This window comes from Danio rerio, chromosome 24 (assembly GCF_049306965.1).
Source record: "Danio rerio strain Tuebingen ecotype United States chromosome 24, GRCz12tu, whole genome shotgun sequence".
In the NCBI taxonomy this organism is placed as follows: Eukaryota; Metazoa; Chordata; class Actinopteri; order Cypriniformes; family Danionidae; genus Danio; species Danio rerio.
In genome coordinates this window covers 40,430,001-40,445,730 of record NC_133199.1, presented here as the reverse complement: position 1 = coordinate 40,445,730, position 15,730 = coordinate 40,430,001, and the positions used below count along the sequence as shown (strand labels likewise).

The following is a 15,730-nucleotide window of genomic DNA, read 5'->3' as shown; positions in this document are numbered from 1 at the left end:
TTGCGTATACAACTGTTGACTTGATAACAGCGATTTCTCGCGGGACACTACATGAGAATTATACAACTTCATAAGAGGATTATGCAATTCCTGCTCATTTTAAATGGATTTTCGATAATTCTTTATAATGTAAGTCTGCTTAAGTTACATGTGTAATTATTTTGGAATATTTTTCACCATTAGTAATGCTTGTTTAAGAATACTATTAACTTTTAAACACTGACAGATACTGAACTACAGAAATAACACTGATCCAGATTAAGTAGAATTTGCAATAATGGATAAAACATGTATTCAGTTGAAGTCAGAATTATTAGACCTCCTGTATTGTTTGTTCCCAATTTCTGTTTAACGGAAAGATTATTTTCTCAACACATTTCTAAACATAATAGTTATAATAACTCATTTCTAATAACTGATTATTTTATTTTTTCCATGATGACAGTAAATAATATTTTAGATATTTTTCAAGATACTAGTATTCAGCTTAAAGTGACATTTAAAGGCTTAACTAGGGTAAAAAGGTTAGGGTAAAAAGGCAAATCACTGTATAACAATGGTTTGTACTGTAGACAATCGAAAAAAGTATTGCTTAAGAGGGCTAAAAATATTGACCTTAAAATGGTTTTATTAAAATTAAAAACTGCTTTTATTCTAACCAAACTAAAACAAATAAGACTTTCTCCAGAAGAAAAAATATTATCAGACATACTGTGAACATTTCCTTGCTCTGTTCAACATCATTTGGGAAATATTTGAATAAGAAAAAAAGCGAGTTATTAATTTTGACTTCAACGGTATATTATGTAATTGCACTAATATTGGTTGTCCTTGTAAACGTACCATTTAAAATAAATCTTGTTTTCTTGAATGTTTTAGTTAAATCAAAAGAACTTTTCTATAGTCATCTCAGATTGCATCAATCAAACTGACTAAAACGATGAAGTTAAACTTTGTATAACTGTATAACCTGATTAACTTATTAAAATAAGCAACATAAAATTTGGTCTTTGTCGATAAATTGTTTACAGTGTGCATTATTAAATGTGTGTAGTTTATAAAGCTACGGTTTTTAGCTTTTAGGTGTAACTACTTTAATTAATTGAACTATAATTAGCATCAGAATTAGCTTTATTGCCAAGTGTGCTTTACTCACACAAGGAATTTATTTTGGTTACAGAAGCTTCAAGTGTACATAAAGTGACAAGGACAACACGAAAATAAATATGAGAATAGACGACAAACATTAGAAAGAGATGCAATTAGACAAAAAAGCTCTGGGTGATGAATTGTTTGTACTGAATTGTATGTATGTGAGTATGTAATATTGCATGTATTGTGTGTAAGTTAGATTAAAAGGCAAGTCGTTGGACAACAGTGGTTTGCTCTGTAGCCAATCCAAAAAATTGTTTTTTTAATAATATTGACTAGAGTTTTTACATTTGGGAAAAGAAATATATATACAGTTAAAGTCAGAGTTATTAGCCCCCCTTTTCCCTAATTTCTGTTTAACGGAGAGAAGATTTTGTAAACACATTTCTAAACAGAATCCTTTTTTTTTTAACTCATTCCTAAGAACTAATTTATTTTATCTTTCCCATGTTGACAGTAAATAATATTTTACTAGATATTCTTCAGGACACTTCTATACAGCTTAAAGTTACATTTAAAGGCTTAACTAGGTTAATTAGGTTAACTAGGCAGGTTAGGGTAATTAGGCAAGTTTTTGTATAACAATGGTTTGTTCTGTAGACTATTGAATAATTAATTATTATCGCTAATAATTTAGTCTTTAAAAATGTTTTTTTTTTAAATTACAAACTGCTTTTATTCTAACCAAAATAAAACAAATAAGACTTTCACCAGAAGAAAAAATATTATCAGACATAAAGTGAAAATTTCCTTGCTCTGTTAAACATCATTTAGGAAATATTTAATACTTCAACTAGGTGTGTGTGTGTGTGTGTACACACATACAATATTATATATACAATATTATTTGGTGTTATAAATGTTATAAGAAACATTGCTTATATTAATGCTTATTGCAAAGTATTACCATTTTCATTAATTAAATTTTTCATAGTATTAAACAATATACAGATATAATACACAATATAATGCATATAAAAATTATAGAATGCGTCTTCATTTTCTTACCTCCCACTATCCCTTCAAAACATTTAAATAAATTAAATTAAAATAATCAAAAACAAACATATCCTCTGAAAAAGAGAAAATAAAGGCTCCCTAAAAGCAGTCAATATTCCCTCCTTCCTATGGTTTACTGTTTACTAGAGCTGATTTCCTCATCAGGGGAAGCCTTTGAGATGAGAGTCTAAATATGGGATTTCGGGTCTAAAAAAAATTTAGATAAACATCTCTGATATTATTTTTTCTTCTGGAGAAAGTCTTATTTGCTTTATTTCAGCTAGAATAAAAGCAGCCTTTAATTTTCTAAACACCACTTTAAGGTCAAAATTATTAGCCCCTTTGAGCTAATTATTTCTTTCAATAGTCTACAGAACAAACCATTGTTATACAATAACTTGCCTAATTACCCTAACCTGCCTTGTTACCCTAATTAACCTAGTTAAGCCTTTAAATGTCACTTTAAGCTGTATAGAAGTGTCTTGAAAAATATCTAGTCAAATATTATTTACTGTCATCATGGCAAAGATAAAATAAATCAGTTATTAGAGATGAGTTATTAAAACTATTATGTTTAGAAATGTGCTAAAAAAATATTTTCTCCGTTGAATAGAAATTGGGGATTTAAATAATTATAAATAAACAGGGGGGCTAATAATTCTGACTTCAACTGTATATATATATATATATATATATATATATATATATATATATATATATATATATATATATATATATATATATATATATATATATAAAACATAACATATAACATTATAACATAATTTTACAGTTAACCTAGTACTACAGTTGACAAATTGCTCTATTTCCAATCTGCAAATGCCCCCTCGTTGGCTAACCGGGTCTGCTGTGGTTTCATAGACATGTTTTGTTTCCGTTCACAGAAACGAAATCAGCTTTTATTTACCGTAAGATGTGAAACTTTTGTCACAAAACGTTTCTGTTTTACTTCTAGTTAAGAATGTAATAACATTTCAGTATTTTTCCTTTTTCATCAACATAAAATTCCTGTTGATTCAGTAACTGCTATTAATACTTTATTATTACACTTGTGTCAATTCATAATTATAAAAGTTGCATGTATTATTTTCAATGAATTTACAAAATAAAAGATCCTTATGTTTTAACGCATACACACAGTTGAGGGCAAATGCATTAGCCCTCCTGTAAAATATGTATTTTTTCTCAAATATATAAAAGTGATTTTTAAAGGAGCAAGGATGTTTTTAAAAGGAATTTTTAAAAAGCATTTTAAGGTCAATATTATTAGCTTACTTAAGCAATATTTTTTTATTGATTGTCCACTGAAAAAAAAAACACTGTTAAACAATGACTTGCTTACTTTTTTACCCTAGTTAAGCCTTTAAATGTCACTTTAAGCTGAATATAGCATCTTGAAAAATATCTAGTCAAATATTATGTGCTGTCATCATGATAGATAAAATAAATCAGTTGTTTTTGATTTGTCAATATTTTGGTTTATATGCTATTATGCCTGTTTGTTTTAAACTGACTTTTTAATTAATTGATTATTATTGTTTTAATTTTTACCTGTCCAGGGACTGCAGGTGAAAAATAGTAATCCTGCTACAACCTGGCACAATGCATCGTTCCTTTTTGAGGTTAATGTAGTTTTTATGTTTGTCCCTGTTAAATAAATAAATAAATAAATAAATTCATTCATTCAGTTAGAAATTAGTAATCATAACTAAAAAAAATTCCTCATTGTTATACTGAACTTAACATCTGTATAAATATCTTGTTTTCTGTAGGCAGTATTCTGCAAAAATACACATCATGCATAATATTACATAAAATACATAGACCGCAGATGCCTTTAACCTGGTAAAACTGTTGACAAATTGTTCTATTTCCGATCTAGAAATGCCCACTCATCAGCTAACCGGTGTTATTCTGCCTGAAGTTTCAGAAACCCGTTTGATTTCCGTTCCTACAATATTCACAGAAAAGAAAAGAAGTTAACTTTTATAAGATGCAAAGCCGTTACCTTAAATATTTCTGTTGCACTATTAGGCTAACTAAAAATGTAACAATCAGTATTTAGATTTTTCCTATATTAAAACAAAACAACAAACATCTCTTTAACATATTTTCCCCGCAGCTACAGTGTCTCTCTTGTGGTTTGCAGGTGTGAGCTGAACTTCAGAGTTTTGCTAATTTGCAGAGTTTCTTTGCTAATATTTGGGGTTTTATTTCCTTTCAGATTCACACCTTTCCCAGTTTAAGCCATTCAGTACGCTGCATTGATGATTGTTGACTACACTTAAAATCAAAAGCTGCATCTATACTTGCAGTATCGAACTCATTCATTCATTTTCTTGTCGGCTTAGTCCCTTTATTAATCCGGGGTCGCCACAGCGGAATGAACCGCCAACTTATCCAGCAAGTTTTTACGCAGCAGATGCTCTTCCAGCCGCAACCCATCTCTGGGAAACATCCACACACACATTCACACACACACTCATACACTACGGACAATTTAGCCAACCCAATTCACCTGTACCGCATGTCTTTGGACTGTGGGGGAAACCGGAGCACCCAGAGGAAACCCACGCGAAGGCAGTGAGAACATGCAAACTCCACACAGAAACGCCAACTGAGCTGAGGTTCGAACCAGCGACCTTCTTGCTTTGAGGCAACAGCACTACCGACTGCGCCACTGCCTCGCCCATTATCGAACTATACTAACTAAATGAACAGCTAAAGCTTATAAAAGATGAACGAATGCATTGCTCATTGTTAATTAATATCTATTGTAAAAATTCAAGGTTGTATTTCATTTAACAAACCTAAACAGTAAACAGATTTTGAAATAATGTGTGTGTTCAAATCCACCATTCCCTGCCATATAAAATAACACTGTGCATACAGAGAAAACGATATGATTTTTTTTAATACTAAATTTTGCATAAGACACTTCATGCATAATTTGACTGTAAACTACATCATGTTAACGACTGCACATGAAGCAAGCAATTAGTAATATTTACAATATTATTACAGCAATGAGTAACTACACGCTGACTACTGTGACTCATGTAACACACTTGCACACACACACACACACACAAAATCCCTGTGCTTGAATGTTTCAGCATTACTGCACATTGTTTTCTTCTCATACATTTGAACATTACTGTTTGAAATGCTTGTCCTAACACAAATCCATTAAGTTAACATAATTGTTTTAACAAGTGTCAGTGGATTGAAGAATAAACAAAGGTGTCCCAAAAACTCCTCATGAATTGTGTCGATTTATTCCTTCATTCATTTCATTTTCAGCTTAGTCCCTTTTTAATCAGCGATCGCCACAACGGAATGAACCAACAACTTATCCAGCATATGTTTTACACAGCGGATGCCCTTCAAGCAGCAACCCTGTACTGGGAAACACCCATACACTTATGCTTTCGAACATATACACTAAGGCCAATTTAGCTTACCCAATTTACCTATAGCGCATGTGTTTGGACTGTGGGTGAAACCAGAGCACCCAGAGGAAACTCATGTGAACAGAGGAGAATGTGCAAACTCCACACAGAAATGCCAACTGACCCAGCTGGGGCTTGAACCAGCAACCTTTTTTCTGTGAAAAGATCGTGCTACCTAGAGCTTATTTTGTGAATTGCGAGGTCCCGGAACAGATCGGGGTAACGTATCCAGCATGTTACCCATGGATGGAGAGGTGTCGCACATGAAAGTGTAGAGCGGGGAGGGGGGGTGTTGGAGGTGTATGGCGGAAGGGTGACGCGGACGAAAGTTACAGTAAGAGGGTTGGGGAGTCGCGAAAGAAAGTGAAAGTGAATAGTGGACGGGCGGTTGATGAGGAGGATCGGTAAAGTAAGGTGTCGTTTCAGATTTCAAAGTTGCCGGATCCGGCGTGTTCCAGCGCAAATTAAGCCCTGATGCTACCCACTGCGCCACCGTGACGCCCCTCTGTCAATTGAGCTCATTTTAAATAAGCAGTTTAAGGAAGCACCAAAAAAATTGTGATGGATGATGTGCATTTCATTCATTTTCTTGTCGGCTTAGTCCCTTTATTAATCCAGGGTCGCCACAGCGGAATGAACCGCCAACTTATCCAGCACATATTTACACAGCAGATGCCCTTCCAGCCGCAACCCATCTCTGGGAAACATCCACACACACATTCATACACTACGGACAATTTAACCTACCCAATTCACCTGTACCGCATGTCTTTGGACTGTGGGGTTTCTAAAACCGGAGCACCCAGAGGAAACCCATGCGAACGCAGGGAGAACATGCAAACTCCACACAGAAACGCCAACTGAGCCGAGGTTCGAACCAGCGACCTTTTTGCTGTGAGGCGACAGCACTACCTGCTGCGCCACTGCGTCACCTGATGAGCATTTATGGTAAAAAAAAGACAAAGGAGTAATTTTTCCCTCTTCAATGCTCTACTTTTCTATTGTTTTTATTGCAAACACACACTTGACGGATGTCTGTGACCATTACGCTCATGTCTTACATCTTTCGAAGCGGCACACACTTGAGTGCTGCATTTTTAGATGCTGTGTCAAGTTAAAAAACTTCAACTTTAACAAGCAGTGCTGATCATCACTGTTAGTTCCATAGCAGTGGAACAACTGTTGCAAGCTTCTGTTTATAGTAGAAAGCTGGCATGACAACTGGTTTATTTACTATTATATCATGTTGAAGAAGCCGCTCATTGTGGCTGTGTCAATAGATCCAGTGTTATAAATGATGTAAGTTAAGTGCAGGGGTGTAGAAACTCGGTCCTGGAGGGCCGGTGTTCTGATTATCTGTGCTCCATCCTCAGAATGAACTACCGGTAGCTTAATCTGTCATGTTTCATCTACCAAAACAGGGTAAGCACATCTTGTCAACCTCAAATGTCTATCAGAGAGAACTACCACATTAAATTAGGATGTAAAAACAGGAGTAGCACATACTGTCAGCTTCAAATATCTATTGAAATGAACTACTACTCATAGAAAAATCTAGAAAAAGGCGTAGCAGCTTCAAATGTCAATCAGAATGAACTACTGCCTTCATTTAAAAAAAAAAAAATCATTACTTTTATATTTAATTTGTTTATTAGAGTTCTGTCTGATTGACATTTGAAGCTGACAAAATGTGCTACCCCTGTTTTTACACCCTTCCTTAAGGAAGCAGTTCATTCTGCAGGACACCGGCCCTCCAGGACCGAGTTTGGCAACCCCTGTTTAAGTGCTTAGCATATGATATTGTTTTCCTATTTTCAGTGGGTCTGTAATTGTCGTTATTACATTACAATCGTAACATTGCATCACACGGACCTCATGCTTTTTTAAAACCCATTGCTAAGTACAACGACTCGCATTTCAGCAAAGATGTGTTCAATGTGAATGAGTCCTAAGTTATTTGAGTGTGTGTTGATTTACATTTTGAGTCACTTTCTGTTCATTTTTAGGTCTTGCATTGTGAAATGAGTCTGAAAGAAAGATGTTATGATGACCTCAATTCCAGATTATAATATAACAGCTGAAGCAGCATGATGTCATCAGCATACAGCAGGATTAAGTCCTTTCTTGGCACGGTTGCTTGCATGATCACTGCAAGAAATATGAACAATTTTGCTGTTTTATGAAAAAAAATGCACAAAATAGCAGATCATCAGCTTTTTTCAGAGTCAAACGGTTTGACCTGACCTGCAGTTGCTTAAAAAAGCATTTGATACAAAAGCATTGGGAAAAGTTTCTATTATTTGCACATTATTTGAGCATTTATATTTAAATCTACAGTGATTAGCATATTTGAGTACACCCCCCACAAATCTCTAATTTAAAATTATATTTTCTTTAGGATGCTTTACAATATTATATTAGTTCATATACATTAGGTTAGTCATTACTGAAGCCAAATTTGGAGCTAATTTAACAAAATTGCTGACAAAAATGTTTCAAAAATTAGTAGCTCAAACTTATGTTAGGGGAAAATATTAAATACAATTTTCAAAAATAGTAAAAATCAAGAGAAACAAAAACCATATACAATTTGGATAAAATGTTTGTAAAAAATGTTTTTTGAAATATTTTGCATGAACTTACATGTATTATATTTCCATTTCTAAAGATGTTCTGTGGCTAAAATGTTATTTTAATAAATATATCTGTTTAAAAAATCTGTTTTGTTCAAATGCACCAATATTTATGTTAACCATACTTACTGAGAAATGGATAAAAAAAATAATAATTTAAAATTCATACTCATATATGCTGAGCACTATATTTATATTCAAGATTGTGAAAATGCATTTATCTCATTTATTTAATTGATTTATTTTTGTATTTTTAATTCCTTTTTTTTTCTTCAAAATTTTCCGCAAACTTTTTTACGGCTGAAGGCAAAATAATTAGCCCTGTGAAATAGATTTTTCATTTTACAAATATTTTCCAATTGATATTTAATGAAATTAATGATTAAAAGGAAATTTTCACTATTATATATTTTTTTCTTCTGGAGAAAGTCATATTTCTTTTAGATTAAGTAGAATAAAAAAATATTTACATTTTAAATGTAAATTTACACTTGAATCTTTTTTAAATATATATATTTTTAAATTAAATATTTTTAAGGTCAACATTACTAGCACCTTTAATACATTTTTCTTTTTAATATACATTGTCCCCTATGTGAAACAGGGAGGTTGCTGAAGTAAAGAAAGTGTTTATTGGGGCAATGTTAGAAATAAAATCGAATACCCACTCTTTGATGTGTTTGATTTGTCTGTTTAGTCCAGGGGTGCTTATGAAAGATGGTGGTGGGCTGAAAGTAAATATACCAAAGTTTTACATTCAAGTTGCCATGGTAATTTCCTATTTTATTAAGCTTTTAAAATAAATAATACTTATAAAAACATTTTAATCATATTAATAATTAAATATATATATTTCTACATTATATTATGAACTTTATATTGATTTGCTCAGCAATGTCTTGTGCATTGTGCATCTTCTAGTGACAGCCTTTATATTTTTAAAAATCTGATTTATGAACAGTATTTGAGTCAAACATTTTATTACAGTTAGCTTTTTTGAAGCTCAATAATGAATAAAGAAATAAAAAGTTATGTTAAATTAGAAATGACGATCTCTGTTAAAGGCATTTGCCCCAACCTTCTCCCTCTCTTCTCAGATGGGATGGCGGGCCAAATCAAAGGTTACCATAGGTCAACTTCGGCCTGCGGGCCCTAGTTTTGGCATCTCTGGTTTAGTCTGTATGTGACTGTGTCTGTATTTTAAATTGTCAATTCATTTTATTTTATTTTTTTCTCTCTTGAATTGTTATAATATTTACCTGTGTGGACCGCAGGAGGAAAATAGCAACCTTGCTAAAACCTGGAACAACGCATCTTTCCTTTTTGAGGTTAATGTAATTTTGTGTAAATAAAAAAAGGACAAAAATTTATATATATGTATATATATATATATATATATATATATATATATATATATATATATATATATATATATATATATATATATATATATATATATATATTTGTAATATTTAAATAATTTAGTTTAATATTTAAATATTACAAATATTTCTGATTAAAATAAATAAATAATAAAAATAAATTTTTATTGAATGTCCATAAGTTACTGAATAGTGTGTTTTATATAGGTCTGCAAAGTTACTGCTTCTCATTTATTAATAATAAAAATATATATTATATATTTATAAATATATTTATCATCACAATTTTGTGAATTTGTAGAGATAGAATTGCAGCATTTACTCAAAATAACCAGCTCAAATACCAGCACTTTCAATTTAACCAAATAACTTTTGTCAAAGCCTTGATTTTATTCCCCCACACACACACCTTTAAATAAAATTGTATATATAAGAAATGTGCAAAGAAATAAAATAAATAAATTCAGCAATTTAAAAAAAGCATAAAAAAGTGGAAAATTTGAATTTGAAGTCTCGTCGTCTGATGTATTTTGCTTTTGAGATTGTTTCATACACAGCATGACACAACAATAAAGCTATAAGCTCAGAATATTGTCTAAAAGTGAGTGATTAATGGTGTTTGTGCATCCGCTCGAGCCAACCGGGGATCTCCAGTCTGACGGCTTAAACACACTTCGTGTGGCTCGACTGCGAGACGCAGTGTTATTCTCAACACACAAGACGAAGGCATGCAAAAACACACACTTCCCTAAAAGCTCTTACTTCAACACGAGAGATTATTTTGACTCTTTACTAAAAGCTTCAAACCACTTTTAATCCATTTAAAATCTGTTCTGTTTCAGATCAAAAGAAATGTTATTGTTTTATTAATTATAACTTAAAATGTTCAGCTAAATCTTACATTTCCATCTGCTTCATATTACTGAGTGAAGGTAAAACACTTTTTTTAAATGGTTTTCAAAATATCATATTGATATATATTTTTTTTTCTACTAGTAAACTAGAAAATAAAAACAAAAATGTGCAAAAACCTCTTTAAATTCTAGTAGTTTGTTAACATGCTACTATTTTCATCAAAAGTCTGATGATTTTTGACACCATTTTGGCACTACTTTATTCATTTCTCCTGATTTTCTATTCTATGGTTTATATTTAGCCTGATTATATTTACTTGTTTACTTGTTTGTATATTTTCTATTATTTCCTATTGCGTATAGCTAAGACTGTATTTGTATTTGCATTGAAATAACCAACCATCAGTAAAAAAATAAAAAATAATGCTACTTGTTTTATTATAAATAATATATATTGTTTTATTTTAATATAATATAATTAAACAATATAATAAAGATTTATACAAACATACAATAATATAGTTAATATAATATGATATAATTAAAAAATAATATAAACATTCATTAAAAATATAAGTAAATAATATAATATATAAAAACTAATATAAAAACATAATATAATAGGAGATAATAACTTCATATCTCTCATTTAAATGCAGTCTAAATGTATTCATAAAATTGCATGAACTTAAATAAACGTATGTATTTTGCATCTCATTACAATGGCAAAATCGATCCACACAAAACTCTGCAGAAATAGAAACGAAGGTACAGCAAACAGTACATTTGATACTATATTTTATATTCCAGCCTCTTTTTAAACATTTAGACAGGCAGCTGCACTCTATAAACTGCAACTATTCCCGGAAAAGCCCATTTCTACCACATTTAACCCATAAAAAGTATTTCTTTTGGTATAAACTGATGCCTATATGTTAGTTAAGGCATGTATCAGTGCTGCAAACTGTGATTTCTGGCAGGAAACGTTCAACACAGGCGTAACATGGTAAATGACTAAATAACTCACAGGAAACGGGCTACTACTAATCATCTGTCACTTCCTGTCACTTTTTTCCACACATAAGAGCTGCCCGCTGATCGATATCATGGGTTTGGGCACAGTTAGGTGAAAGTCAAACACACACAGTGAGGAAACACACACACACAAACAAGCAAAATGCAGCAGGAATAAAATTGCTGATCTGAAAACATTGTACAGCAGGGTGTGAAAATTTACAACCGCCACAAACTTCATGTGGGCATATTTTAAGCAGTTGTGGGTAATTTCGCTTATTTGCATTTGTTTCTTATCTGACCTGTTAAAATGTCTAAAACGAAAAATGTCTGCATGCTTTTTTTTAGAACTGTATCGTGGGAACTAGTTTAGTCTAAATGCATCAATTATGCATTTAGACTAGATATAAAATGATTTTTGAGTTGCATTAACTTTAAATTATGACATGAAATTGTTTTTTTGAGCTGCAAAGAGGTTATGACATGAACAAACTTAAGCAACATATTAAAATTAACAAAAACATATAAAATTTTAAAATGCTAAATAATAAATAAATAAATAAATGAATAAATAAATAAAACAGGCCAAAAAATACTTTAATTAAGTCTGCTATACTTGTTTATTTGCATTTTAAAAACATTAAATTATAATACATAACAGAAAAGCTAAAAAATGCATTAAAATGCATTAGATTCGTTGGTAACACTTTACAATAAGGTTCATTAGTTAATGCATTTACTAAAATGAACTAATCATGAACAACACATGTACAGCATTTATTAATCATAATTGAACATTTACTAATGCATTATTAACATTCAAGTCCATGCTTGTTAACATTAGTTAATGCACCATGAGTTAACATGAGCTAACAATGAACTACAGTATTTTCATTAACTAACGTTAACTAACATGAACAAATACAGTAGTAGATGTATTGTTCATTGTTTGTTCATGTTAGTAAATGCATTAATTAACATTAACTAATGAACCTTATTGTAAAGTGTGACCGATTCGTTTGTAAAATTTCCTGTGAAATAGTAAGGTAATCTAGAAAAACAAATATTCATTTTATTTTATGAGATTACATTTTTACAGGTTTATGATATTTGTATTTAAAAAATTTATTTTGGAACATTTTAACATGTCAAAAATGTCTTCTTTTTTTAAATAGCAAATGTCAAATAAAAAAACAAATAAAAGAAAATAAAAATATAAAAAAGAAAATAAAATTACATTTAAAAAATAAAAAATTGAATAAAATATTTACAAACATAACAATTTAAATAATAAATTAATAAAACTAAATAAACATACAAAAATAAGAAAATAAAATTACATTTGAAAACAAATAAATAAAACAAAAGAAAAAGAAAATAAACATGAAAAAGTAAAGAAAATAACATAAATAAATAAAAAAGAAAAAGAAAAAAAACATTAAAAATTAATAATAAAAATTTATATAAAAAATAAGAAAAAAATAACATTTTAAAAGTAAATAATTAAATAAAATTTGAATAAATAATAGAACAAAAGTTCTAAAAATTAACAAACAAAAGAAAAATAAAATGCAAACACGAAAAATAAAATAAAATAACAAAAATAAATAAAATATATGAACAAATATAAGAAAAGAAAGGAAAATCTTATAAAAAATAATTAATAAAACAAAGGAAATATATATAAAAAACCATTTAAACAATAAATATATAAATAAAAATAAAACACAATAACAATTTTAAAACATAAGAAAAGAAAACAACATTTAAAAATAAATAGATAAATAAATAAAAGAGAAATATAAAAAATAAGAAAAGAAACTTATAAAAAATTAACAAATGAAACAAAAGAAAAATACAAAAAAATAAGAAAAATAACATAAGAAAAGAAAACAACATTTAAAAAAATACAGAAGGAAAATACAATTAAAAATAAACGTTAGTTTTAAGAGTGGATGGTAAAACTAGGTCACTATAAAAACAAGTGAAAATCTCGCATCAAGCTATACAGTCTATAGTCACCAACTGCATAATCATTTTGATCGAAACGTGTCCGCTTCCACTAAGAGTGCACACTTCCTGTGACACTCAATAATGCATCTCGCTTTTGAAGCTAATTTAGTTCACTTCTACAAAATACAAGTTAATATGCTCAACTTTTACATTGCACCAAACTGCTAAAGACTTAACTGAAGTCACACATTATTGCAAAAACACACAAAATACAAATCAGACTTGACTGCAATCACATATACACAAACAAATCAAGTAGCAGTAAGAAATTAATAATGAAACTACAGTAAAAAATATTTTTTTCTCCCATGAATATTGTTTTTTGTTTTATTCTAAATTATTTATTTATTTTAGGATTTTTTTTTACTTACTGAACAGAAATTTGACAAAACATGCCATAAATGTTTCTAAAAATACTGAATATAAAGGATATGTTTCTGAATTCAGCAAGTTACTACTTTTTCACTTATTAATTTAATAGGATGTGATGTTTTGAGGCAAAATTGAAGCGTTTAAACAAATTACCAGCTCAAAAGTCAAGTTTTAGTGCATCTTTCTTCAAGAAGAACATGTGACATTCGACTTATTCCACTATACTGACATTATAAAATCACAGATTCAATAAGCTGATATTAATAAGTAAAGAAAGCCTGCAGATTACATCCGAGAAAAAACCTACTGCAGCACCATCCACAAGCAAAACAAGGTCAATTGTAGTGCGTGTTTGTGTGTGTGTTTCTAATGAACTGTGCGGTGCTTGAAGTAAACAAAGTGCCAACGAGCTGCCAACCACAAATGACTAAAAACAAAAGAAAGTAACGGGTGGGAAAGAGAAGGGTGGAGGGTATTGTGTGAAAAACAGAAAATCTGCCCTGTGAGAATCTGCTCGATTTACCAACCTCAAAACACCCCAAGCACATCAACAAGTAAACAGATTAAATAAATTGTATATTATTAAGAAAATTGTTGATAAATATTGAACAACACGCATTCTTGTCTTTGGATATTTTTGAAAAACTTTTTGATCCACTTTAAATGTTGAAAACTGTATATGTTTTCTGTATTTAGTGTTTTTATTTTCTGTATTTTTCCCAATTTAGTTATGCTTTTGAATTACCTTGATCTTTCTTTCGAACAACTTTTAACTTTGAAAAATCTAAATAAGTGACTTTTTGAACATTTCTAATAGTGTAAAGTCATATATTGTCTGGGTTGGTGTTGAATATAATGATACTAAAACCTTGTAATGAACTGCCAGCACATCTTCTGTTATTTTACAGACTTATTTTTCCTCTATATCATTTCAAACGACTAAAATGTCACTAAAAATCACGTTGTTAAACTGCAGAGGTGTATTTTCAACATCACAGGTGGACAAAGCAGAGATCAACATCACATAGTAGGAAGAAAAATTCTATAGAAGTAACTGGGTTCCAGAAATCTGCATTCTCCAGCATCATCTTTTGTGTTCCACATAAAAAACCCAAATAGGGTTTAAATAAGTGAAGAGCGAGCAAATGATGAGGTCATTTTCATTTTTGGGGTGAACTATCCCTTTACCTGACAATTAATCAATAGTCCTTTTCATCGGTAAACCTTAATATTTGACTGTTAAGCGTGGACATTATTAATGCGCATCGCTTTGACACACTTGCAGTTTAGATGCAGAACATGCATGAGTTTATTATTCATATAGAGCGCTTGGAGAAACAGAGCGAGGAATCAGTTTAGTCTGTGGACAGCCTTATCCTAACATTATTTAACTTAACGTGATGTGTGTGTGTGTTAGGGCTGCACTACTGGGAAAATATAGTGAGTGTTGCGATAATATTTCTAATGTTATAACTAACTTACAAATTTTATCAGAAATTAAACAATTAAAAAAATTATATTTTATTCATTTAATGATCATGCTAAAAAAACATTAAAAAAAATTATAATAAATATATATATATATATATATATATATATATACATATATATATATATATACATATATATATATATATATATACATATATATATATATATATATGTATATATATATATATATATATATATATATATATATATATATATATATATATATATATATATATATATATATACGTGTGTGTGTGTGTGTGTGTGTGTATATACATATATATATATATATACACACACACACACACACACACACACGCACACACACACATAAATACATACATACA

General features: G+C 30.1%; 1 protein-coding gene across 3 annotated transcripts in view; it reads right to left on the bottom strand.

Annotated features, from left to right (window-relative positions):
• LOC137489268 (receptor activity-modifying protein 2) overlaps window positions 1–15,730 on the bottom strand; it is a 73,229-nt gene that overhangs the window by 21,452 nt on the left and 36,047 nt on the right. The window lies entirely within an intron of this gene.